Raw genomic sequence first — 27,322 nt, forward strand, 5'->3', positions numbered from 1 at the left:
CAACGAGTTGACACCTAAACTCCTCGAGTAGGATCGCGATTGCTGACTTGGTTTAATGAATGGACTGGACGAGTCGGCGAGTTGACTCGACAAGTATGCGTTGTGGACAGAAACCCTAAATCCTCGGGCCTGTGCCCTATCTAAGGGATCTTATGGCCCTCATTTGCGGCCACCTTCACCCTTGAGAGCACCAGAGAACCTGAGAGCATTGTGAGTGAGAAAAGAAGCCATTTTCTTCATTTCTAGTGTGATTTTGCAAGAAAGAAGGAAGGAGGTCAAGCTAGGCAGATTGAGGAGCTCATATCTACTACCATTTTATTAGAAGAGGCTACTAGAGGTATAAATGTATGCTCATTCTCATGTATATGGTGATCTACTTGAATCTAGGGTTTTCTTATGCCTTCTTTAGCTTGGATTCGAAGCATATGAGGTCCTAAGGTGGAATTCTTCTTAGATATGGACCTTAAGAGGTCCAAAGAGTCCTATCTATCCTGCTTTATGCTATTCCTTTGGAGATATGAACCTAGGTTGCCATTTTAGAAGCTATTTCACCAAAAGAAGCCCTGTGAGTGTTGCATGAGTGTAAAGGGTGGACCTTTACGTGATTATTGTGTATTGGAAGGTCAGATGTATAGGTTAGAGAAGCAGATCTGACCTCAGAATGTCTTTTGAGTGTTGCCATGGAGGGAACTCGCCGAGTCCATAACGGGACTCGACGAGTCGAGTCGGGTTGCCCCGCGATTCCTGACCAGTGGTAACTCGTCGAGTGAAAGGTTAACTCGACGAGTCGAGTGAGGATTTATGAGGATTAAGAGGACACGCATGGACTCACCGACTCACACGAGTGCACTCGAAGAGTTTGGTTAAAGTTTGACCGTTGACTAAGGTTGAATTCATTTGACCTTAGGGTTTTGGTCAAGCTGGTTCAAGAGATGTCAGGGAGGGGTAGAATGGTCTTCTACCCATTCTTTTGAAATGAGGACAAGAGAAAGTATTGATTACAGATGTTATTATGTTGATAGGAGGAGGCTAGGTTGGGTTATCGAGCACGAGAGGTTATCCGACATCGTACGAGGTGAGTCTTCTCACTATACTTTACCTAGAGTGGTAATTATGTGTGACTGGAAGGTCTTATGTGCTATGATGAGTATGTGATGCATGCTGTTATATGATATGTATGTGTTATGTTATGTTATGTTATGAGTATTATGATATGGACCGGAAGGTCAACAATGTATGGGCCGGAAGGTCAAGATGATATGGACCGAAAGGTCAGAGAAGTGGGACCGGAAGGTCTACCAGGACTATGGGACAAAAGTCCCCTGAGACACATGGACCGGAAGGTCTTGTAGAGATATAGCCTTGAGTGGCGTTTGTGCGTATTTGGTATTTTGGGGAACTCACTAAGCATTTACGCTTAGCGTTTATGTGATATGTGTTTCAGGTACCAGCGAGGATCGCGGGAAGGCGCCGGCATGATCTGTACACATTGATGGAGTTTTATGTATTTGAGATCTTGGGATTGTTTTATTTGGTGGACATGTGTTACATAGGATCTTGATATTTATTATGAATGAAATTATGTTTTAAAAATAATAATAATAAATTGTTTTGAAAATTCACGTTGTTATAATTTGGTATCAGAGCCTTGGTTTGAGGGATTCGGATGCACCTTCGGGTGTATTTGAACTCAAACTGAGGATTTGAGAAAGTTTCTCATAAAAGAAACAATTTTTCGAAAAAGTAAAGGAATGTGAGGAAAGCGGAAAGAAGCAGTGTGTACGATCATCCAGCGCCTGAACGATGATTCCCTAAAATACCCTTACATTATGTGTTATGAGATATGATATGATATGTTATGTGATGAGATATGGTCCACTGGCGTGGCCTTGACTGCTCTAGCATGCCAGCCTGGCCTGGCGCACTCCTGCCAGCCTTGCCTGGCGCTCCCTTGCCAGCCTTGTTGGGGACTCCCTTGCCAGCCCTGCTGGGTACTCTCCTGCCGGCTCGGCCAGGCGCTTCCTCGCCTGGAACTCCCTTGCCATCCTCTCCTGCTGCGCGCCCGCCAGCCCCGCCCGGCGCCTCCGGGAGGCCTTGCCCAACTCCTTGCTAGTTGGGCCTGAATTGGGCTGGCCCAAGGCCTGACCTAATTGTCCCCTATATAATGAACAGTACCTCCTCCATGGAGAGGGACCTTTCCCTAGACTCTTCCCCCATGGCTCAGCCGCCACCCTAGACTCCGGCCGGGTGGCTCAGCCGCCGTCAGCCACCAGCACCAATATGGTTCTCTCCAGCTATGGAGGACCATCTCAGATCTTCTAGCTGATCTAACTTGACCGTCGGAGCCTGCTCCCGGGGCACAGTCCCTAGGCGGCTCTAACGTGTCTCTCTGATTGTAACTAGCAGATCTTCGCCGCAGCAGAAGACCAGAGGAGCCGCCGGAGTTCTATATCCCATCATTTGGCGCCATACCAGATTCGAGCAAGTAGCAAAAGCCTCAGTTGGCCTCAAGCTCGTTCTTGTCTAGATCTGATCAGATCTGTTGTTCTTCACATTAGGTTTTTCTCAGATCTGTTCGTTTCTAGCACCATTTGCTTCAGATCCGTTTGGCTTTTGCCAAGATCTGTTCAAATCGATGTGGTTCTTGACAAGATCTTTTTAGATCTGTCTAACCATCATTCAGATCTCTTGATCTGCTGAGTGTTATGATCTGTTTGAGTTTTCTCTCTTAGATCTTCAGATCTGCATTGTTTTTTGCCCAGATGTCTAGATACATTTTGTTTTAGTTCATTTGAGCAACCCTCAAGTCTTAAAAAGACTTTATCAGTTCTCATTTTCGTCTATTTTGATAGATTATTCAGAAAGTTGGAGAGAAAAGAGATTTCTATGAGTTTTTCCCCATCTTGTTCATATTTTCGAATTTTATTCAACAAGTTGAAGAACAAACAATATTTAACAAGTCCTTATCTCTTTTGCTTCTTCATATTCAAGAAAATTGGTTTTGGTTTCTAATTTCTCACAACTTCTTTCAAGTTGTTTATCTGATGCTTCCTCTAGAAGCTTAGAGATGGAAAACAAAAGATTTTCGGATCTATTAAGAAAGCTGAAGAAGAAAGAAAGTTTATGAGAAAAAACCTTTCATAATCGTTTTTGTTTATGTTTTGGTGTTTGTTCAGCAAGCTTGAGAAGAAAAGAAGTTCTTATCTTTTTTTTAGTCTGTATGTTATAGAAAAACGATTTTTGTATAGAACTTTAATTTCTGAAGCATTTATTTGTACATACAGCTGTGTAGCTTGTACATTTGATAAAGCTCTTCGGAAAGAAAAGAGAGAAGAAAAAGTTCTTTATGGGTTCTATCCTACTTTTAGTTTATATGTTTCTAGAAAATCTCATTTAGTTCATGATTTTCTGTATATAAGTTCACTCAAGTTATTTAGAAGCTTGAAAGGAGAAACAAGTTTCTATGAATTTTTTATCCTCTTAAACTTTCACTTTCAGAAAACCCTATCAAATTCGTTTTGTTTATGTTTTGGTGTCTTTCCAACAAAGTTTAATCAGGAAAGAAATTTTGTTGTTCATTTAGTGTTCTCTTTGGTAGTCTAAGAAAAAAAAAGTTTTTGTGGGTTTTTACCTATTTCAGTTTAGTCTGAGAAAAAAGAGGAGAAAATGTGTCTCTATAAGCTTTCATTCTATTTTTCTGTTCATGTTAACAAGAAAATTTTTCAGTTCATAATTTTCTATGAACAAGACATCTTTAGACTTGTTTTGTTAATAGTTTGGGGTTTATTGGGTACATCTGAAGAGCAAGAAACAAAAAAAATATATTATTTTAAGTTCAAATGCTATCAGAAAATAATTTTTAGATTTTTGGTATGGAGCTCCAAGCTCTGAAACAACCATTTATACACACAACAGTACTGTTTGTACATCTTATAAAGCTTTTCAAGAACCGTTTATGTTAACCATCATTTCACCGAAATTACTTATTCTCAAAAATACATTTACCTTAAACCCAGCTAGAATGATGAGTTACAGTGATGGTAAACTTCAAAAAAAAGTTTACCGTTTCAAAAAAAAGAAGGGGAGGAGAAGATATATTATTGAAACCAAAAAAAAAAACCCTTGTGGGACCCCTTGGTTCAATCACTTATGTACAGAAAAAACAAAAAGTCAGGATCCATCGGGTCAACACATCTTCCCGGATAGTCAAAGATCTTCGGAAACCCCAGCTTCTATTATCGGAAATTGAGCACCACCAACCGGAAGACCTCCACCTTCAGCACAGGCGATGAAGGTCGTTCAGTCCCGACCAAGCAACATATGTCGGGTCCATATTCCTAGTTCGTTGTTCGTAAATAAAGAAACGCATCGCCGCTTGATTCGCCCATCGGAGCAACCCAACACCACTGCAAATGTTCCTAATGACTGCAAGCCTCAGATCGCTAACCAGCAACTACCACCGAGACCACTCCTCTCGCTGTCATCGACACTCACCTGTGAACCTTCGATCCCGCTGAAGAATCAACAAATCCTTCGCCGACCTGACCCATGGCACCATCAAAAGCATCTCCGGTCATCTGTGATTCGAACCTGCACGAAGCATCTCCGCCATCACCATCAAACTATCTCCAACCCCTGGGTCTTAGATCGTCACCGCTATCACCTCCTGTTAGTCGATTTCTCTCCCAAACATTGATTCTCGAAGGATGACCACCACCTACTGAGCTATTTCTTGTCACCAAACCGACCATTATTGTTGGCCAGTTCCACTAGACCACCCACCTTGCGCCATCGTTGACTGCTCCATCCTTCTCTTGATTGATTGGCCGATGGTGATTTCTAACAAGGGAAGCGGCGCCGTCGGCTATACCATCATTCCCTCGTAGAGCCATCGTCACCATCAGATTACTTGTCGACCTCCGACAACGAAAATCAACTTCGAGAATCAGCATTCATTTTGACTGCCAGAGCACCTATTAGCCTCTAGGGACAGTGACCCTAATGTTGATCGCTGTCAGCGCCACCCGCAGTTGCCCTAGCTGGCAGACCTCCAAGAAGTGACGTAGTTAACCGACACTGCCATCAAGCTCATTGAAGTTTCAGCGTTGACCCTTCGTTGCTGGCGAACCAATCCAAGTCGTTGGTCATCTCCAACGCCAGCGCCCCAACAGATCAATGTTGTCGGCAAAGTTGAGCTCTGATTTCCCTTGTTCAACCGATATCCGCCTACTGCTTCACCACCAGCGTGACCTAGGAGATGTCCAATTGACCATTGTAATCTTTTTCCATTTTGGGCCTTTCCAATGAGCTGCGATAGTGAAGCACATGGACTCTGGTCCTTCGAAGCTGATAAGGAAAAAGTGGCAGGCCCAACATGTGGTATTTCTGTACCGAATACAGCTCACATACACGAAAAGGGAAGGAAGAACATGAGCTGTTCGCGTGGGCTACAACAATTCTGTTGTGGGCTTCTTCAAGATATCATATGTCGTGACTATATTTCAGTGACTATATTTCACGTTATTTGACTGCAGTAAATGTGTTTTGGGCCTCTCCATAATAACTTTGGGCTTCTCATAATTTACCTTGGACTTCTATGGACTTCTATCAAGTGCTCCAACAAATAATAATTGGGCTAATTATTTCTAAATGGATTATTGGGCTACATCAACAATATAAAATATGGGCTATTTTTTACAAGGATAAACCAACAACTCAATGCTCGTCCATTGCAATTTAACAGAGACTAAAATTAGCCGCCTAACGCACCACAAGCTCCACTCAAAAGAATGCGTTGCGACTCGAACTCTCGAGACATTTTCAAGAAAAAAAAGGGAGGGAGAAGAGTAGTACGTTACTACTACTCGTGACGCATTCCGATACAACCCTTGGCAACTGCGTTGCCCGACTATCAATAGTCCTGTTGACCAGCTTCAGGCAACCTCGCTACTCAGCTATCACTATTCACGCTGATCGGCCGCGCCAGTCTCGCTGCTCAACTGCCTAGATCTTAGCGATCGTGCAACTCGAACTTCAGCAGCCATGCGACCCAGCTCAGCAGCTGTGCTACCCAGTCTTTGTTAGTACTTGGGTCACCTAACTCTTTCCAGCTGCTATGTATCTCAGTTTTCAGCGACTATGCATCCATCTTTCCCTTTCTTTGCCTCCTCTAAAGAAAAAAAAAAAGGGAGGGAAGGGCTGGTACGACACTATGTAGAAGTGATCTTTATTACCAAGGGGAAGAGTTAAAGTACCCAAAAAGCTGACACCATGAATGATGGTGTATCCCCGAGGTGATGTTGGTATTCCGGATGGAAAGAGTAGCCGCATGGTCCGACTCTCGGTAGTACTATTGCCCACCTCTCAATAGTCGTGTTACTCACCTATCGCTTGCAGCTCGCTGCCCGGGCCTCAACGGCCCTGCTGGCCAGTTCCTGACAGCAGTCTCGCTATGTACCACTTGACAATAGCTACACTGTCAAGCCCTAAGTAGCACCGCCACATGGCCCTCCGCAAACAGCCAAGACAGCGAGGCATCATTTATTAGTACGACTAGCGAGGCAGCAAAGCATCAGGTACCAGTCCGCTTTAACCCAAACTGGTCACACGAGCTAGACACATAGATTTTAGGGTGTTGTGCCCAGTCATGCGAGGTTCAGTACCCTCGGCTCGAGTCGCTTGGCTTCTCGGCCCGACTCCATTATAGCGGCATGCTCCGCATGCGAGGTTTAGTACCCTCGCCTCGATTCGCTTGGCTTCTCAGTCCGACTCCATTATAGCGGCACGCTCCGCGTGCGAGGTTCAATACCCTCACCTCGAGTCGCTTGGCTTCTCAGTCCGACTCCATTATAGCGGCACGCTCCGCGTGCGAGGTTCAATACCCTCGCCTCGAGTCGCCTGGCTTCTCAGCCCGACTCCATTATAGCGGCATGCTCCGCATGCGAGGTTCAGTACCCTCGCCTCGAGTCGCCTGGCTTCTCAGCCCGACTCCATTATAGCGGCATGCTCCGCATGCGAGGTTCAATACCCTCGCCTCGAGTCGCTTGGCTTCTCAGCCCGACTCCATTATAGTGGTACGCTCCGCGTGCGAGGTTCAGTACCCTCGCCTCGAGTCGCTTGGCTTCTCGGCCTGACTCCATTATAGCGGCATGCTCCGCATGCGAGGCTCAGTACCCTCACCTCGAGTCGCTTGGCTTCTCAGCCTGACTCCATTATAGCGGCACGCTCCACGTGCGAGGTTCAGTACCCTCGCCTCGAATCGCTTGGCTTCTCAGCCCGACTCCACTATAGCAGCATGCTCCGCATGCGAGGTTCAGTACCCTCGCCTCGAGTCGCTTGGCTTCTCAGCCCGACTCCATTATAGCGCCATGCTCCGCGTGCAAGGTTCAGTACCCTCGCCTCGAGTTGCTTGGCTTCTTGGCCCGACTCCATTATAGCGGCAAGCTCCGCGTGCGAGGATTAGTACCCTCGCCTCGAGTCGCTTAGCTTCTCAGCCCGACTCCATTATAGCGGCACGCTCCGCATGCGAGGATCAGTACCCTCGCCTCGAGTCGCTTGGCTTCTCAGCCCGACCCCATTATAGCGGCACGTTCCACATGCGAGGTTCCGTACCCCCGCCTCGAGTCGCCTAGCTTCTCAGCCCGACTCCATTATAGCGGCAAGATCCGCATGCGAGGTTCAGTACCCTCGACTCGAGTCGCCTGGCTTCTCAGCTCGACTCCATTATAGCGGCAAGCTCCGCATGCGAGGTTTAATACCCTCGACTCGAGTCGCTTGGCTTCTCAGCCCGACTCCATTATAGCGGCAAGCTCCGCATGCGAGGTTTAGTACCCTCGCCTCGAGTCGTTTGGCTTCCCAGCCCGACTCTATTATAGCGGCAAGCTCCGCATGCGAGGTTCAGTACCCTCGACTCGAGTCACCTGGCTTCTCAGCCCGAATCCATTATAGCGGCAAGCTCCGCATGCGAGGTTCAGTACCCTCGCCTCGAGTCGTCTGGCTTCCCAGCCCGACTCCATTATAGTGGCAAGCTCCGCATGCGAGGTTCAGTACCCTTGCCTCGAGTCGCCTGGCTTCTCTGCCTGATTCCAGTATAGCAACTCGCCCCGACCATTCCACACGATGCTCTTCCGTGTGATTTATCTACAATCGTCAGCAGCCAAGCCCAATCCATTCCACGCGAGGGTTTCCCGCACGACACCTCCATGATCATTGGCTGCTAAGCCCAAGCTATTCTCATAAGTCGCGCATCACAAGCTTCTTCCACACCATGATCTTGGTGCTTCCCCTCTCACAATCATCGCGGTTCTCTTGGGCTCGGACGATCGATGAAGTGTTACCCACATTACAACCTGCTGTAGTGAGGATACTCTCCAACAAGAAGGTCACCCCGACAGCGGCCCTGCTACCTACGATCCCACAACACCTCTGTCTCCTGGCTCTCGGAAACAGTCCTGCTGCATAACCCTACCTGTAGCCTCGCCGTGTACCCCATGACACCTCTATTTCCTGGCTCTTAGAAATGGTCTCACTGCATGTTTCCTACCTATAGCCTCACTACATGTTCCTCAAGAATTCTGTTGTCTGGCTATCGACAATAGTCTTACTACGTAACCCTCGATAGCAATCTAGTCGCCCAGCTCTCAGAATCTATTCCTCGCCTCCTCTAAGAAAGGGGGGGTAATAGGGTTGGCACGCCACAATCCAGCTAGGTGTAGCCTGAGCAAGAAAGATCCTCAAGATGGTTATTAATGTAGACTATGTAGATGGTTACTAGTGACATCCCATCTCACATGGCTACCACAACAATCACGTCGGATAACAGTCTCAGGGACTGAAAGGCAAGCTTACGCTTCTTAGCTACCCCGGTCCGACATTCCACCGACATCAGTGTCGCGTAAGACTCTTTAGCAGCCTCGGTCTGCATGATTGCAGCAACAGTTACGTTGCATCTCACCAACCGGCTCGCACTCCTCTCAATGAAGGAGTATCAAGTCAGCTCAAGTAGTGTTTGGCTCGTTGCACAACCCCACGGCTCTCGTGGGTGAGGTTCGGTCATTTCTCTTTGTTATTTAAATGCTTTGGTGCTTTATCTAGTCCGATCCGATTGTCAGCAACCAAATCGCATCAGACCAGGGGAACTTGACGACGCACAGTTTATATGACTCAGTCCAGTCCGATGTCAATGGTCGCATACCAATAACACCAGACTGGGGGGGGGACTTGATGATATATGGTCCATTAGCATGGCCCAGACTGCTCTAGTGTGCCAGCCTGGCTTGGCGTGCTCCTGCTAACCTTGTCGGGGACTCCCTTTCCAGCCCCGCTGGGGACTCCCCTGTTGGTTTATCCGACTAAGTCCAGTCCGATATCATTGGTCGCGTACCAATAACACCAGACTGGGGGGACTTGATGAGATATGGTCCACTGGCGTGGCCTAAACTGCTCTAGCGTGCCAGCGTGGCCTGGAGCGCTCCTACCAGCCTTGTCTGGCGCTCCCTTGCCAGCCTTGTTGGTGACTCCCTTGCCAGCCCTACTGGGGACTCTCCTGCCGGCTCGGCCAGGCGCTCCCTCTCCTGGCACTCCCATGCCATCCTCTCCTGGTGCGCGCTCGCCATCACTGCCTGGGGCGCGCCCGCCAGCCCCGCCGGCGCCTCCGGGCGGCCTTGCCTAACTGATGGGTTTTGGTCATAAGACATCCTATGTGCTCATACAAACCCTAATGCTTGGATCTAGGTTTCTCTATTGTACATGCTTTGAATCCAAGACTATAAACCCTAATTCTAGCATACAAGTAATCATATTAGATATTAGAATAAGTTTATAATGTTACCTTAATTGTTATGTAGCAATAACAATCCCAATTCCTCCTTGAATTGACTTTGGAAGGCTTAGAGTCACAAGTGTCACTCCTCTAATGGTTCACAAACACCATAAGCAAAAGGATGAAGAGGAGAGAGGATGGAGGCTGCCCAAAACATGTGAAACCCTATAAGGTTGCTTGTCCACGTTTTTTAGGCATAAGGGGTCTTTATATAGTAAGGCTATTAGGGTTATCTAACAAGGAAACCCTAATTTGGTTGCTTAAGCCCTAAGCAACCCATGGAGCCCTTTTCTAAAGCCTTGGACGATTTCATATGGGCTTCCCCTATAGAATTCGTCCACCTTATAATAAAAAGGCAATCCATGGCCCTAATTGCAATTATCTTACAATTACAATTCCAGTCCCTTAAGTTTAATTAATCTCTTTTAGTCACAAAATTAATTACCAATTAATTATTGACTAATATTAATTAAACAATATGATTTCTCCTTTAATATATTATTCTCATAATATATTAATAAATCATATTTAATCCTTTCTCTCCATAATTCATCCTATCAATTTGCTTTGGTGAAGGCAACCCAAAAGGACCATGCACCATCGGGTCAAGTACATACCAAAATAGTTATGGACTTAGACACTAATCCAACAGTCTCCCACTTGGATTAGTCTAATAACTATTCTGCGTATGACTTCAGATCCTGATCTGCAATCGTAGCTTTCCAAAGCCGCTGTCAACTCTGATCATATCAAATACGCGTGTCCTTAGATAAGGGATCATATATTCCTCCATTCTAGATATCATATGAGATATGATTTCAAATCATTCTCTTTGTACTACTTCTCGATTTCTGATTTATGACGACAGACTAATTGAACAAATCAAATTAGCCCTAGCCCGGCCGAGCATTTACGTTTGTCATCACTAAACCATCGAGGGGCCCAAAGATATTGCTTTTATCCTACTTTGAATAAAAGGAACGGATAAACTTTGATTCAATGCTTGCTTGCACTTACTCACCGAATCACACACAACAATATGTTTTATAACACCATGTTACTAGTGCGCTTACATATTATCAATGTGCAACCGATTCGCAAGATACAACTTACACATGTCGGTTTCAAGAATATAAGATGTTATCGTCTCACCAATCACTCGTGATACAATTCATGGAGTGATCCAAGTGAGCGTGGGTTTAATCCAATGCTCAAATCATATTCATAAGCACTCATGAACGTTGCAGCAAACTTTGCTTATGTCTAATACTTTATAGACAATCCACACACCAATTCATGACAGTCTTCTTTCATATCTACTTCCAACATATGAACGACTGTGGCCCGTTCGAATAATTCGATTATTCTCAATAAACTCAATTATTCTGGAAGTCAAAACATGCAAATGTGAAACACAAGAATAATACTAATCCCATATGGCCTCAACCTTTGAGTATAAATAAAACCCTTTTTATTTATCACCATATCGATTACTCATTATTTGTCGTTTCGGGTAATCAACTTCTTACTTGAATTATTACACTTGTCCCATGCTCCTAGCATGCACAGAATGTTTACCTATGGTTCTCACTTTGTGAAATAGATCAAATTGAACACATTTCCAATCATTCTCATTTCACAACTCCAAATCCTTTTTCATAAGTTAAAGAATATCAAATTCTTGCTACTTATAGAATATGTTAGATTCTAATATTCTATGCAACGATTCTTTCGTAATGTCACTGCACCAAAGTCACAAAGACTATTGCCAATGATATTACAAAGTCTTCTATCGGAGATTGTTGCAAGACAATTCCTTAGATATGATGTTTCTCACTCAAAGTACATTCCTTCGAACATCCTTTTGCATAAAGGTTTCTAATCTAGTCATAGATTTTTCAATATTCAATTCCCAATATGGACACGCTTCCATATTTTCCATATGACAACTTATTCTTAATAGAATCTTATCTATTCGTAATGATGTCGATATGTTCCATCCAATATGGAAACATTTCCATATTTTCCAATACTATACTTCCAACTACTCACAAGTGACCAATCCTCGTCGAACTTTGGATTGTCCTTTGATAGTTGTTTAATCATTTTAGTCAAAACCGATTCTAGTCCTTTTTCCCTCTAAATGCGCTAAACATTTGGAAATTTAAGAATGGTCAAACATTAAAGCATTTGCAATCAATCCTATACCCGAAGCGTATGGGACACGACGCATAATGTTTTATTTGCTATGCTCTCAAAATTCGAATTGTGAAGAGGAATGCCGTAATCATAATCGAAATTTTAAGAACACACTATGTACCTTTGACTAAATTTATTAACATTTCTCAACCTAATCCTTTAGATTTGAAATGAAGCATAATATTCTCTCCCTTAATTATAGCAAAACAACCTTTCAACTCTTACAACTTTGCAAAGATGACTCTTGTTTTCTATAATTAATATTGCTAACCTTGCAATACTTTCCTTAATAATCCTACAATCATAACATTTATGCTCCCACTATCATGATGATTATTATAAAACATAACACTTATGCTCCCACTAGCTTGGACATGTATTCATGAACATCTTAACTTTCAGAAAACAATACTTTTGGAATTTCTTAAGTTCATGTTTCTAATACTTAGTGCTTTGATAATCTTTTATCAAGGCTTTTTGAACTTATACACCTTTGCCTTCGATAGTTCATATGTGAGTCTAAACACTTAAGACTAATTGCCAAACCTCACAATTCAAATTATGGAAAGGGATACCGTAACCATAATTGAATTCGAGAATGCAATTTTACAATCACTATCTTCTTAAAATCTTTCTTAGTGATAGCATTTTCTCACAATCATTTTCATGAAGGAGGAAATCTTATGACACTTAGATTTAAATGGTGTATTTGTTCCTATCCATGTGAATTTGTCAAAACCAAAGTTTACGACAAATTCAAACTCATATGGACCGAACTTTCTTAATCTTGATTTCTTGCCTTTATGGTAGCACAGCTGCCCACCATGTCTTCCAAGTAGTTAAGTAGCTCACCTTTTCTTATCAATGTACTTTCCATTGATCAAGGTCCTTGCCTTTTATGCATTCAAATGAGAACTCATTGGATTCACATGCATAATTAACTTGATTGGATTGGCACAGAAACAAAATAATGTCTTCACGATAGGTTGTAAACCTCAACTCGTGTGCTAGTGATGATCAATAAGGTTTATTTGATTTGTTCTTGAAACTTTTCAAGACTATTAAGACTCCCACTGACTCCTTGACATATACGATTCTCTTGTCAAAACATTTCTTAACAAACAAATATTCAAGAGTTAGTGTAGCTTTTATCAAAACAAAACACTTCATAATTTTGGTCTTAGTTGGTCTTTGTCTTATCCAAGACATCACAACTTTCCACAATTGATGAATGTTATAAACCTTCTTAATACGTTTCACTCATTGCCACAATCTTAACTCTAAAACTTGTTTTGGAACGAAGTATGATTGACTTCTTGATTTGACCATTTCTTCAATCTTTGATTCCTCTTCTTGGACATACAATTGTACCAAGACTCACTTAGAGGATCAATTGAGATATGGTTCTTAATCATTAAGACCTATCATAAAGCATAAAAGATACTCTCCCTTCTTCTTACAATGGAGAAACTTTTATCTTTCTGCCTACTTGATTCTTGTTATTCGTTCTACTATTGATTTAAACTTTTTTAATCAATTTAGAATTACACTTAATCTTATAAGTATAATCATATTTACTAAACCTTTAGTAAATCATGACGAATATCTTTGTTACTCTTATGGTGGACTTGATCAACACGAAACTTTGTGTATTCGATCTCCAAGTCCTTCACTTGACACTTTGTCAATGAATTAGTCTAATTTCCAAATACAAAATTTCTCATTCATCGTGCATCCACGTTGCATGATTCCAAGTTTCTGTCCAATTGAAACTTGGGCGATGAGAAACTCTCCCTATTTGGTAAGTTCTCGACTTTCACATAACATAATAAGAACCAAATCCATTATTGCTAATAATAGAAACATTTTAACATCAATTTTTTTCATACACGCCATTGTAAGGAAAAATAAATAAAATTTAAAATCAAAATATATTTTATTGCGGAAAAATTTGTCCTTACAATGCAACTCATTGAAAAACTTATGCTAATTCATCTTTCTTAGCAATCTAATTCTAACTCTAAGTAGTAGCTCAAGAATCTAATCTTCGAGAAATGCGATCGAAATCCATTCCTTCACGGTTAGATTCTGCTCACTTCTTCCCTTAAGCTTCCTTTCTTTTCTTCGATCCTACAAAACATCAATTGTAATTTTATCACATTATGTATTCAGAATCTAGAATGAAGCTTAAAAGAGTTAGTCAATGGATTTTACCTAAATTAGAGCCATACGTTTCGACTCTCCCATCTCTTAGATCTCTTAGGTAAATGGGGCAACTTCGTCTCCAATGCCCCTTCTCTTGGCAATAAAAGCAAATTGACTCTTTTGGAACAACACATGGAACTACTTCAGACATCGCCTTTCTCTTATGATCAAACTTTTCGATCATAGCATGTCTTTCGTTGCCATTGTCTATATCCATAGAGGTCTCGAAGGCAGATTCACCAATCAACTTTGCTTTCCTATTGCGCCAAATCATTGTTGATTCAGCAGCAATAAGCATATAGGTGAGATCTATAAGGGTCACGTCGTAGTTCATCATATAGTACTCTCTTACGAACTCACTATATGAGTTGGGAAGTGACTGAAGAACCCAATCAACAGCCATTTCCTCACAGACAACGGATCCCAACATTCTTAACCTATCAATGTGTGACTTCATCCTTAGGACGTGTGCACACACGGACTTTCCTTCTTTATGTTTACTTGCCAAAAGGGCTTAAGTGATCTTGAACTTTTCAAGCCTTTGAACTTGTGGGTTAGGGAGAATAATTGGAGGAGGTAGAGGAAGTGAAGCATGATTTCTTGTTCCTCGATCGAATCGTGGAATATCATCTTCATGTGGAATGCTTGTTCCACGGGATTTGAGAAGACCATAGTTGTCGAACTTTGACATCTACAATACGGGAGAAAACGAATTCAAGTTAGTTGATTGATTGAGTCCTTAGTAAATCACCCAAATGAGATACTAAGGCTAGGACCCAACACAATATTCTACAACTCGGGAGAGGGATGTCGTAACCCTAATTGCAGAATATTTGAAGGTAAGTGAATGACGATTCACTAATTTCCACCATGAAAAACGAAAAAGAAATTTAAGTTTTAAATCTATGAAAACTCCTAGATCCTTTGAGATTCATTGAACTTTCAATGGCATGTTTTAATCTCGATATGCCCCTCTTGTTTGTGACTGGGATGCCGAGGATCACAAAGCGGGTGTGAATAACCATGCAAACTTACATGGTGCCCTCACATGTTACAGTCACCTATTCGATGTGCCGGTAAACCACACACGCTCCACCGAACTATGACAAACATTGAGTCACCCTTTGCTACCTTTGCTTAGACCCATTTAGTGTGCCGGTTAACCACACACGCTCCACTAACGTCTTCACAAGGGCGCAAAGTGTAATTTCATGGAATTGCATCAATTCACTTTTGCCTAAGTAACTAAGATTGGGAACTTTATGAAAACATTTAGTTACTTTTATACTTCATTATACTTATAATGGAAGGTTTTGTCCCATCCTACCCGTTCGGCTAACGACCCTCCACTAGTCAAGAGTGCGGTGGGTAAGAGTGGATACCCATTCAATCGCCATTTTATAGGCAATTTCCTTAAACACCCCTTATAGACTAGCTTCGTGAATGAGGCCTACTAACGGTAAGACTGACTTTTACTCATGCATATATATAATGTTAGACTTTTAATATTATATATAGTATAGGGTGTATTTTACACTTTTAAAATACTAGGTGGTCTAATTTTAACAATTATACCTTTAATTCAATTAAATTGTAAACCTAAACATTTATGGATTTATTAAACTTCTTTTAATTATACACAATAATTGATTAATAAAACCATAAGGGTGTGATTTGAACTTTTTCAAAACTATACTAGAGTTTTAGAATTTAACATTCCTAATTAAACTTTTAATCAACTTTTAAATTCCAAAACTTGAGGGCAAGTTTTGAAACATTTCAACACATTAGGGTTTAGAATTTAAATATACATCAAAATTAAACTATTTAATCAAAATTTAAATTCCAAAACTTGAGGGCAAGTTTTGAAACCTTTTTCAAAACATTAGGGTTTTAACTATTTAAATTTCAAAACAACAAAACTTTTGGGTTCAAATTTAAAATATAAAACCTAAAGGGATTAATTTGAAACTATTCCAAACTTTGTCAAGAATATTCTAGATCACATAATTCAAATAAGGCAATTAACTATAATTGGTGGTTATCTAATTAGATCTAGTTCAAATTCTTGCAAGATAATGATCAAATAATTTCCATAACTTAACATATATCAAATAAGGTAACAATTATCTAATTAGATGACCAAAATCTTTTATTTTAACAAGGATAATCATAAGGGATTAACAAAATTCGAATTTTATTAAGTTTAAACAATTATGGCAATTATCCTAAGTCATAATAGGTAAAAATCCCGAAAATCCGCCTGTCTGACGAGTTGACTCGTCGAGTCAAGCATGGACTTGTCGAGTCAGCATGGACTCGGCGAGTTCAGCTATGGACTCGGCGAGTCCAACCTCCAGAAACCAAAAAATCGAATTTTCAAACATATCAAGCATCAATACAATAGAAACCAATCAAGGCTCTGATACCACTGATGGGTTTTGGTCATAAGACATCCTATGTGCTCATACAAACCCTAATGCTTGGATTTAGGTTTCTCTATTGTACATGATTTGAATCCAAGACTATAAACCCTAATTCTAGCATACAAGTAATCATATTAGATATTAGAATAAGTTTATAATGTTACCTTGATTGTTATGTAGCAATAACAATCCCAATTCCTCCTTGAATTGACTTTGGAAGGCTTAGAGTCACAAGTGTCACTCCTTTAATGGTTCACAAACACCATAAGCAAGAGGATGAAGAGGAGAGAGGATGGAGGCTGCCCAAAACGTGTGAAACCCTAGAAGGTTGCTAGTACACGTTTTTGAGGCATAAGGGGTCTTTATATAGTAAGGCTATTAGGGTTATCTAACAAGGAAACCCTAATTTGGTTGCTTAAGCCCTAAGCAACCCATGGAGCCCTTTTCTTAAAGCCTTGGACGATTTCATATGGGCTTCCCCCATAGAATTCGTCCAGCTTATAATAAAAGGCAATCCATGGCCCTAATTGCAATTATCTTATAATTACAATTCCAGTCCCTTAAGTTTAATTAATCTCTTTTAGTCACAAAATTAATTACCAATTAATTATTGACTAATATTAATTAAACAATATGATTTCTCCTTTAATATATTATTCTCATAATATATTAATAAATCATATTTAATCCTTTCTCTCCATAATTCATCCTATCAAGTTGCTTTGGTGAAGGCAACCCAAAAGGACCATGCACCATCGGGTCAAGTACATACCAAAATAGTTATGGACTTAGACACTAATCCAACACTAACTCCTTGCTAGTTGGGTCTGAATTGGGCTGGCCTAAGGCCTGACCTAATTGTCCCCTATATAATGAACAATACCTCCTCCATGGAGAGGGACCTTTTCCTAGACTCTTCCCCCATGGCTCAGCCGCCACCCTAGACTCCGGCCGGGTGGCTCAGCCGCCACCGGCCGCCGTCAGCCACCAGCACCAAGATGGTTCTCTCCAGCTATGGAGGACCATCTTAGATCTTCTAGCTGATCTTACTTGACCGTCGGATCCTGCTCCCGGGGCACAGTCCGTGGGCGGCTCTAACGCGTCTCTCTGATTGTGACTAGCAGATCTCCACCGCAGCAAAAGACCAGAGGAGCCGCCGGAGTTCTATATTCCATCATTATGCATGCTAGAGTAGGCTAGGTATTCCTATTAGGACTAGAGTGGCCTGATTTGTGATGCCTTAGCCTAGGAGATTACTGCTGCTGTGAGATGCTTCGAGAGTGAGTAAGTAGCAATGAGGAGCTTATGAGAAGTCTTCCGAAGGGTAGCCTATGCTTAGCGAGATGTAGAGTACTTGTGATCTAGGATCCTAGGAGGAGGTCTTGGAATGAATGTTGATGCGGTGTGGAAGGTAGTATAGGCCCCGTACTACTGAAAACACCGGATCAGTGTGCAGTCCAAGTAAGAATCCTTAGGGTACTAGGGAACAAGTAGGGTCGAGTTATTGAGTGCGAGTATACTCGAGCGAGTTTTTGATATTTTTTATGTCATATTTCAGAGACATCATGGTTGGGACATGCCATAAACCAGAGACCAGCAGTGTGAGTGACGAGGAGCTTCGTCAGATGATCCACGATGAGGTAGTTGCGTCTATCCGAGCAGAGATACCGGAGATGTTTGGGTCTATTAAGACCACGTTTATTGAGACATTCGATGAGTGGTACGCCGCGGTTACTGAGGCTGCAGCTGCTGCAGCTACGACAACTGTTGCTGCTGCTAGACCTCAGGGGGGTGACTCGTTGCTGTTCCGGGAGTTCAGCAACACGAAGCCACCAGAGTTTGATGGGACGCAGGACCCAATTGCTGCGATGAGATGGATTTCTGATATTGAGGGATGTTTCTACACCTGTTCGTGTCTGGATCATTTGAGGGTACAGTTCGTGCTGAACCAGCTCCGCTTGGGAGCGAAGGATTGGTGGAAGTTTGTGACGAAAAACTTCACTCTTGCAGAGATCTTAGAGGTAACCTGGGAGAGGTTCACCACCATGTTCAGAGACAAGTATGTTCCCCCAGTGGAGAGGGAACGGTTGGCACTGGAGTTCTTGTCCCTCAAGCAGGGGACGGAGTCCGTGACTGTGATTACACAGATGTTCCACGAGAGGGCGTTGTTTTTCCCTGAGCATGTTTCGTCTGAGCAAGCACGCATGAGCCAATATTTGAGCATTCTGAGAAGGGACATTCGGGAGTTCGTGGCAAACTCAACTTACCGAACATTTGCAGAGCTCCAGGCAAATGCCCGGAAGAGGGGGATTGAGCTAGAGACTCAGGCCAGGGAGGAGGCCAAGTCTCAGAGGAGGGACAGGCGACCGATACAGGTACAGCCGACAGCCAAGCGGGCTAAGCCCGCTGATACGATATCTAGAGGCCAGAAGGGCCACACTTGTGGGAAGTGCGGCAAGGGACATGATGGAGTGTGTCGAGCGGGTGCTTGCTACAAATGTGGCAAGGAGGGGCATATAGGCAAGGACTACGCCAAGGGATTTATGGTTTGCTTTCATTGCAACCAGATGGGTCACCGGAGGGCTGAGTGCCCACAACTGTTACAGGGATCAGCACAGGGATCTTCCCCTGCTACTGCACGAGCTACTGAGGGTCGACCAGTGAAGGTCGAGGCACCGAAGGCTCGCGGGAGAGCCTTCCAGTTGACAGCGGAGGAGGTCCGCGCAGCGCCCGATTTCATAGCTGGTATGTATTCTTTCATTTATTTATGCTGAGTTGAGATATTGTACTTATATTATGATATGTGTAGGTACTTTTCTTGTGAGTTTTGTACTTGCTTTGGTGTTATTTGACTCGGGTGTGAGTCGATCTTTTGTGTCGTTAGCGTTTAGTCAGCACATCTGTATTCGACGAGAGGCATTGAGTCGACCTCTACGAGTTTCCATAGCTAACGAGCGAGTGATGTATGCTACTGACGTGATTCGAGGATGTGTACTCTAGATCTTCGGTGTTGAGTTCCTGATAGATCTGGTCCCGATTGCGATGGGGTACATTTGCGTTATAGTGGGTATGGATTGGTTGAGCCGATTTGGGGTGATTATAGACTACGAGCGGCAGATGGTGACGATATGAGACCCGAGTGGGGGAGTGTTGACTGTATATGGCAAGGGTACCTGATGTGGGTCAGCATTTTGTTTGGCTGCCAGAGCGAGACAGAGTTTACAGTAGGGCTGCAACGGGTTTGTAGCTTATGTGAAGGATACACGAGTGGCCACAGAGAGACCGAGTTCGGTTGATGATGTTCCGATAGTGCATGAGCTCCCAAATATTCTTCCTGAGGAGTTGTTGGGTGTGCCTCCCGAGAGGTAGGTGGAGTTCCGCATCGATTTGGTTCCGGGGGCATCGCCTATCGCCAAGGCGCCTTATCGCCTTGCGCCGCCATAGATGCAGGAGTTATCCTTGCAGCTTCAGGAGCTACTGGGGAAGGGGTTTATTTGACCGAGTAGCTCGCCGTGGGGAGTGCCGATCCTTTTCGTCAAGAAAAAGGATGGTTCACACCGGATGTGCATTGATTACCGGGAGTTGAACAAGTTGACGGTCAAGAACCATCACCCCTTACCAACAATCGATGATCTGTTTGATCAGTTACAAGGAGTGGCTTGGTTCTACAAGATAGATTTGAGGTCTGGATATCATCAGATGAGAGTGCGGGATGAGGATATCCAGAAGACGGCGTTCGGGACTCGTTATGGGCATTACGAATTCGTGGTGATGCCTTTCGGGCTCACCAATGCACCGACAACGTTCATGGATCTCATGAACAGGGTGTGCAGGCCGATGTTGGAGCAATCGGTAATCGTGTTCATCGACGATATTCTGGTGTATTCGAGATCCCGAGAGTAGCATGAGGAGCATTTGAGGGAGATCCTCGGGGTTTTGAGATCGGAGAGGCTTTACGCCAAATTCTCCAAGTGTGATTTCTGGTTACGAGAGGTCCAGTTCTTGGGGCATCTCATTAATCAGAATGGGATATTTGTCGATCCGGCCAAGATTGAGGCGGTGATGAGTTGGGGGGTGCCGAGATCCCCCACCGAGATCAGGAGTTTTCTGGGGTTGGCCGGCTACTATCGGAGATTTATCAAGGATTTCTCCAAGATTGTCGTGCCACTCACCAGGTTGACCCGGAAGGGCATTGCTTTTACGTGGGGTACAGAGCAGCATACCTCGTTTGAGACTCTTTTCCAGAGACTGTGTGAAACCCCGGTGTTAGCCCTTCCAGAGCGAATGGAGGATTTCGTGGTATATTGTGACGCATCGATATCGGGGTTGGGTGTGGTGCTTATGTAGACAGGGCACGTGATAGCGTACGCATCGAGGCAACTGAAGCCTCACGAGGTGAGGTATCCCACCCATGATTTGGAGTTGGGGGCCATGGTGTTTGTCCTCAAGATATGGCGTCATTATTTGTATGGGGTTCGGTGTATCATATACACGGACCACAAGAGTTTGAAGTACTTGATGGATCAGCCCAACCTGAACATGCGCCAGAGGAGATGGTTGGATGTGGTAAAGGATTATGACTGTGAGATCTTGTACCACCCGGGCAAGGCTAACGTTGTAGCCGATGCCCTGAGCCGTAGGGCGGAGAGTGCCCCGATACAAGATATTTGTATGAGGATGACGGTGATGACTCTGGTGTTGGATACCATCCGAGAGGCCCAGGTAGAGGTTGTGAGACCGGAGAACCGCAAGAGAGAGCGAGTGATTGGGTAGGTATCTTAGTTTGTTACCGATAGCCGAGGGCTTATGACCTTTTAGGGTCGGATTTGGGTGTTGTTTACGGGCGGGGCACGTACCATCCTGACAGAGGAGGCGCACAGATCGAGGTTCTCGATCCATCCCGGGGCTACTAAGATGTATCTGGACCTAAAAAGAGATTATTGGTGACCCTGTATGAAGAGGGATTTTGCGTGGTTTGTTGAGAGGTGCTTGACCTGTCGCGGGGTTAAGGCCGAGCACCAGCGTCCGCATGGCAAGTTGCAGCGACTTGAGGTTCCCCAGTGGAAGTGGGAACAAATTTCTATGGATTTCATCACCAAATTGCCGAGGACCACGAGGGGTATCAATGCAATCTGGGTGATCGTTGACCGGCTGACGAAGAGCGCTCACTTCCTTGCTATTAGTGAGAGCTCTTCCGCAGAGAGACTGACCGAGATGTATGTGAGAGAGGTAGTATCGCAGCATGGAGTACCGATCTCGATCGTGTCAGATCGATATGTACGTTTCACTTCCAGATTCTAGAAGAAATTCCATGAGGAGTTGGGTACGAGGTTACATTTCAGCACTGCTTACCACTCACAGACGGACGGACAGAGTGAGCGGACGATTCAGACGCTCGAGGACATGCTTCGAGCAAGTGTGTTGGACTTCGGAGGAAGTTGGGACACATACTTACCATTGGTTGAGTTTTCCTATAACAACAGCCACCATTCGAGTATTTGTATGCCTCCCTTCGATTTGTTTAATGGGAGGAGGTGTCGGACTCCCATCTGATGGGGAGAGGTACGGCAACGAGTGATGGTAGCACTGAGATAGTGCTTCAGACGACTGAGCAGATACAGCAGGTCAGACAAAGATTGCTAACATCTCAGAGTCACCAGAAAAGTTATGCGGATACGCGATGATCCGAACTTGAGTTTCAGGTTGGTGACTTCGTACTCTTGAAGGTATCTCCTTGGAAAGGAGTGATCCGATTTAGGAAGAAGGGAAAGCTGGGGCCCCGGTACATTGGTCCTTTCAGAGTGAACACGAGGGTGGGCAGGGTAGTGTATCATTTAGAGCTACCTGCAAAGTTGATCCAAATACATGATACCTTCCACGTGTCTCAGTTGAGGAAGTGTATAGTCGACGAGTCGGCGGTAGTGCCACTAGAGGATATTCAGGTGGATGCAACCCTGAATTATGTTGAAAGGCCAAACGCAATCCTGGATCAGAGGATCAACGTTATGAGGAATAAGGAGGTGCCCCTGGTTCAGGTCCAGTGGCAACATCGGAGAGGGTCCGAGCTGACTTGGGAGCCAGAGTTGGAGATGCGGGAGCAGCATCCAGAGTTATTTGCAGAGTGAGACTTCGGGGGCGAAGTCTGATTCTAGTGGGGGAGAATTGTAACATCTGGAATTCCAAGTATCATATTTTAAATATTTAGTTGGTGTCAAGAAGAGGGACTCGACGAGTTGACGCCTAGACTCGTCGAGTAGGATCGCGACTGCTAACAGGATTTAACGAATGGACTCGACGAGTCTGTGTTGTGGATAGAAACCCTAAATCCTCGGGACTGTGCCCTATTTAAGGGATCTTATGGCCCTCATTTGCGGCCACCTTCACCATTGAGAGCACCAGAGAACCTGAGAGCATTGTGAGTCAGAAAAGAAGCCATTTTCTTCATTTCTAATGTGATTTTGCAAGAAAGAAGGAAAGAGGGCAAGCTAGGCAGATTGAGGAGCTCATATATACTACCATTTGATCAGAAGAGGCTGCTAGAGGTATAAATCTATGCGCATTCTCGTGAATATGGTGATCTACTTGAATCTAGGGTTTTCTTATGCCTTCTTTAGCTTGGATTCGAAGCATATGAGGTCCTAAGGTGGAATTCTTCTTAGATCTGGACCTTAAGAGGTCCAGAGAGTCCTATCTATCCTGCTTTATGCTATCCCTTTGGAGATATGAACCTAGGTTGCCATTTTAGAAGCTATTTCACCAAAAGAAGCCCTGTGAATGTTGCATGAGTGTAAAGGTTGGACCTTTACGTGATTATTGTGTATTGGAAGGTCAGATGTATAGGTTAGAGAAGCAGATCTGACCTCAGAGGGTCTTTTGAGTGTTGCCATGGAGGGAATCAAAGAGTCCATAACGGGACTCGACGAGTCGAGTCGGGTTGCCCCGCGATTCCTGACCAGTGGTAACCCGTCAAGTGAAAGGTTAACCCGACGAGTCGAGTGAGGATTTACGAGGATTAAGAGGACACGCATGGACTCGCCGATTCACATGAGTGCACTCGACGAGTTTGGTCAAAGTTTGACCGTCGACTAGGTTTGACATCAGTTAACCTTAGGGTTTTGGTCAAGCTGGTTCAAGAGAGGTCAGGGAGGGGTAGAATGGTCTTCTACCCATTATTTAGAAATGAGGACAAGAGAAAGTATTGATTACAGATGTTATTATGTTGATAGGAGGAAGCTAGGTCGGGTTATGGAGCACGAGAGGTTATCCGACATTGTACGAGGTGAGTCTTCTCACTATACTTTACCTAGAGTGGTAATAATGTGTGACCGAAAGGTCTTATGTGCTATGATGAGTATGTGATGCATGTTGTTATATGATATGTATGTGCTATGTTATGTTATGAGTATTATGATATGGACCGTAAGGTCAACAATGTATGGGCCGGAAGGTCAAGATTATACGGACCGGAAGGTCAGAGAAGTGGGACCGGAAGGTCTACCAGGACTATGGGACAAAAGTCCCCTGAGACACATGGACCGGAAGGTCTTTTAGAGCAATAGCCTTGAGTGGCGTATGTGTGTATGTGGTATTTTGGGGAACTCACTAAGTATCTATGCTTACCGTTTATGTGATATGTGTTTCAGGTACCAGCGAGGATCGCGGGAAGGCGCCGACATGATCTGTACACATTGATGGAGTTTTATGTATTTGAGACCTTGGGATTGTTTTATTTGGTGGACATGTGTTACATAGGATTTTGATATTACTTATGAATGAAAATATGTTTTCAAAATAAATAAAAAAATTATTTTGGAAATTCACGTTGTTAAATTCGCCCTACCCTGACTCCTATTATGATCCTCAGTGTAACCGGCGCTGGAGCCTGCATCGGCCTGACAGCAAGCAAGGGTCACTGGGCCTTCATATGGCCCACCTGATCACAATGATAAGAAAATCTTATGCCTAAAGGTGGAGCCTCCTGTCGGCAGTCCCTCGCAATATGGCCCTACTTGCCGCATTTGTGGCATCCCGTAGAAGATTGACAATGTCCATCATGAAACTTGTCGCACTTCCCACAAGTGCGGCCCCTCTGAATCCTAGATCTAGTATTAGCAGCCTTAAACCACTTTGGTGTAGGCAATGACTACGTCGGGGCCACTCTCCGCTCTCTTGTTTGGAGCTCCATCTCAATCTCTCGCCGCCTAGCGGCCTCCTGTAACTCCAACAACAAACCATAACGTTGAGTGGATACAAACTTCCTGATGTCCGTCTTGGCATGCTCAAGTAAAGGGTCATACGAGCATGCTCTGAAGCAGCAAACTCAAGAGAAAACATGTCCCTTTCCGTAAACATCTTTGTGATCTCTATCACTGACTCAGTCCCCTATCTCAAATCTAAGTACTCCTGGGCCAACCACTCACGCTCCACTAGTGGAACATATCTAGAACGAAACTTCTTCGAGAATTTCTCCCAAGTCATTGCAGTCCTCTGCTTAGGAGAATAAGGGCTGGTAACAACCCTCCACCAATCCTTCGCTCCAGACCCAAGAAGGTTCAGAGGGCACCTGACCCTCTGATCAGTTGGGCAAGAGCAAGTGAAAAACCATCCCTCGATGTCAGATAACCACCTCATGGCTATGATCGGGTCCTGAACTCCATCAAAATTTAGGGGGTTTCGTGTTGTCGAATTCCTGATACTGAAAGACTCTCCCAACACCAATCCCAGCAGCCGCAATGCCTGTGGTGACTGCAACACCAACAGCCTCAGAAAATGCAGCATAGCGCTCGTCAAAATACGCCACCATAGCGGTCTTAATAAACCCAGACATATCTGGCAATTATGCTCGAAAGTGAGCAACAACCTCCTCCTGGAGGATCTCCCTGATCCTGTCCTCAGACACAGCTGGCCCATTCTGGCCACCTGTCCTTGATCCTGATCCGGATCCGGATCCTTTCTTGAAACGTGGCGTCATCACCATACCGACAATAAACTTGGGAGAAATCAGATAACACACATATCATACCAGGAAACCAACTCCCAACAAAGCCCACTGGTTTATGATTTCCCTGCTACGAGTACGTGTAATATTCCATTTAAAATAAATAAAATAAATAGATAATAAACCCTAAAACCTCGAGATGTGTGTGTGTGTGTGTATATATATATATATATATATATATATATATATTATACTTTTATAATTTATATTGGCCCTAATCCTTAATAAATTATTAGAGTATTAGCGTAAGGAGCTAAATATAATCAACTATGGAAATCAGGAGGTTAAAAGTAGTATTTTTGGTCAATGGGGGGTTAAAGTGTAACTTTTGGACTTGTGTTGAAGGATTTTTGGAGTCAGTGGCCTATAGAGTAATTTTTGGACTCAGATTGCAAAGGAATTGTGAGGGAGGGACTGAAAGTGTGCAAATGTGTTGGATTAGTGTCTAAGCCCGTAACTATATTTGGTATGCACTTGACCCAGTTATGCATGGTCCTTTTGGGTTGCCTTCACCAAAGCAACTTGATAGGATGATTTATGAAGAGGGAGATTATTATGGTTTATTAATATATTATATGATGTGACATCCTCAATTTCACGGCCAGAAAAGACCGATTTGTTTATGCTTTGTTTTTATAAGATCAGAGTAATCCTTTGATTAAAAGAGTTGCAGAATTTGTTCCCAAAATAAAATATGATAAAATAAAATTTATCAAAGCATTTCTTAAAGAAATCTATTTTCATTAAATAATAAAATCTCGGGATGTCATGTTCCGATACAGACCAAAAGCATAAACAATATAAAATAGACCTTACAACAGTTATTTATAACTACTGATCTATAATCCAAAATCTCTCGTTAGGTCCACCAACTTATACTCTTGTGCCATTACCTGTAATGCAAAGAAAACTAAGTGGGTCAGGCTTGGGAGTCTGGTGAGCATATAGGGTTTTCAACCCACAATAATACATTTATTATATTTAATTATCAAACAATCAACCCAAATACCATCCCCATATCTCCTTTATTTTCTCAAGGGTTTACCCTAAGAATCCACTATCCTTCATTCATTCATTCCTAAGGATTAACCTAAGAAACTGGCACAAAGTCCATTTGCTACCACGGTTTATACAACAGGCACTACGTCACATAGTCACCAGGGTTCATGCAATTGGCACTACGTCGCATAGCCACCAAGGTTTACACAACAGGCACGAAGTCACATCGTCACCAAGGTTTATCAAATAGGCACGAAGTCGCATCGTCACCAAGGCTTACTCAATAGGCAATAAGTCGCATCGTCACCAACTATTCCATTCTACCCATGTTCTACCCAACATTTTTGTAGATAAAAATACAAACACAATTTAAATCATTTAATACCCGTATAAAAACATCAATTCCAAGCCCATATCAAATAAACAAATAATATATAACACATAGCACGTATTTCATAGTTAATACTTTATATTTATGTGTTAGAAGAAAGTAACTATACACTCACTTGATCAGAAGATGATCGGACAGTACTACGGCTTGTAAAAGTAGTATTCTTCGGTAGATCCGGAAGATCTTCACAAAAACCGGGCTCCTCACGGGCAGAGCTTCAGCTCGGGAATTGCACTTCTCGGGATCTTCGGGGCCTCAAGACTTGCTTCGGGGCTCGGGAATGA

The sequence above is a fragment of the Lactuca sativa genome, chromosome 2 (assembly GCF_002870075.4).
Source record: "Lactuca sativa cultivar Salinas chromosome 2, Lsat_Salinas_v11, whole genome shotgun sequence".
Taxonomy (NCBI): domain Eukaryota; kingdom Viridiplantae; phylum Streptophyta; class Magnoliopsida; order Asterales; family Asteraceae; genus Lactuca; species Lactuca sativa.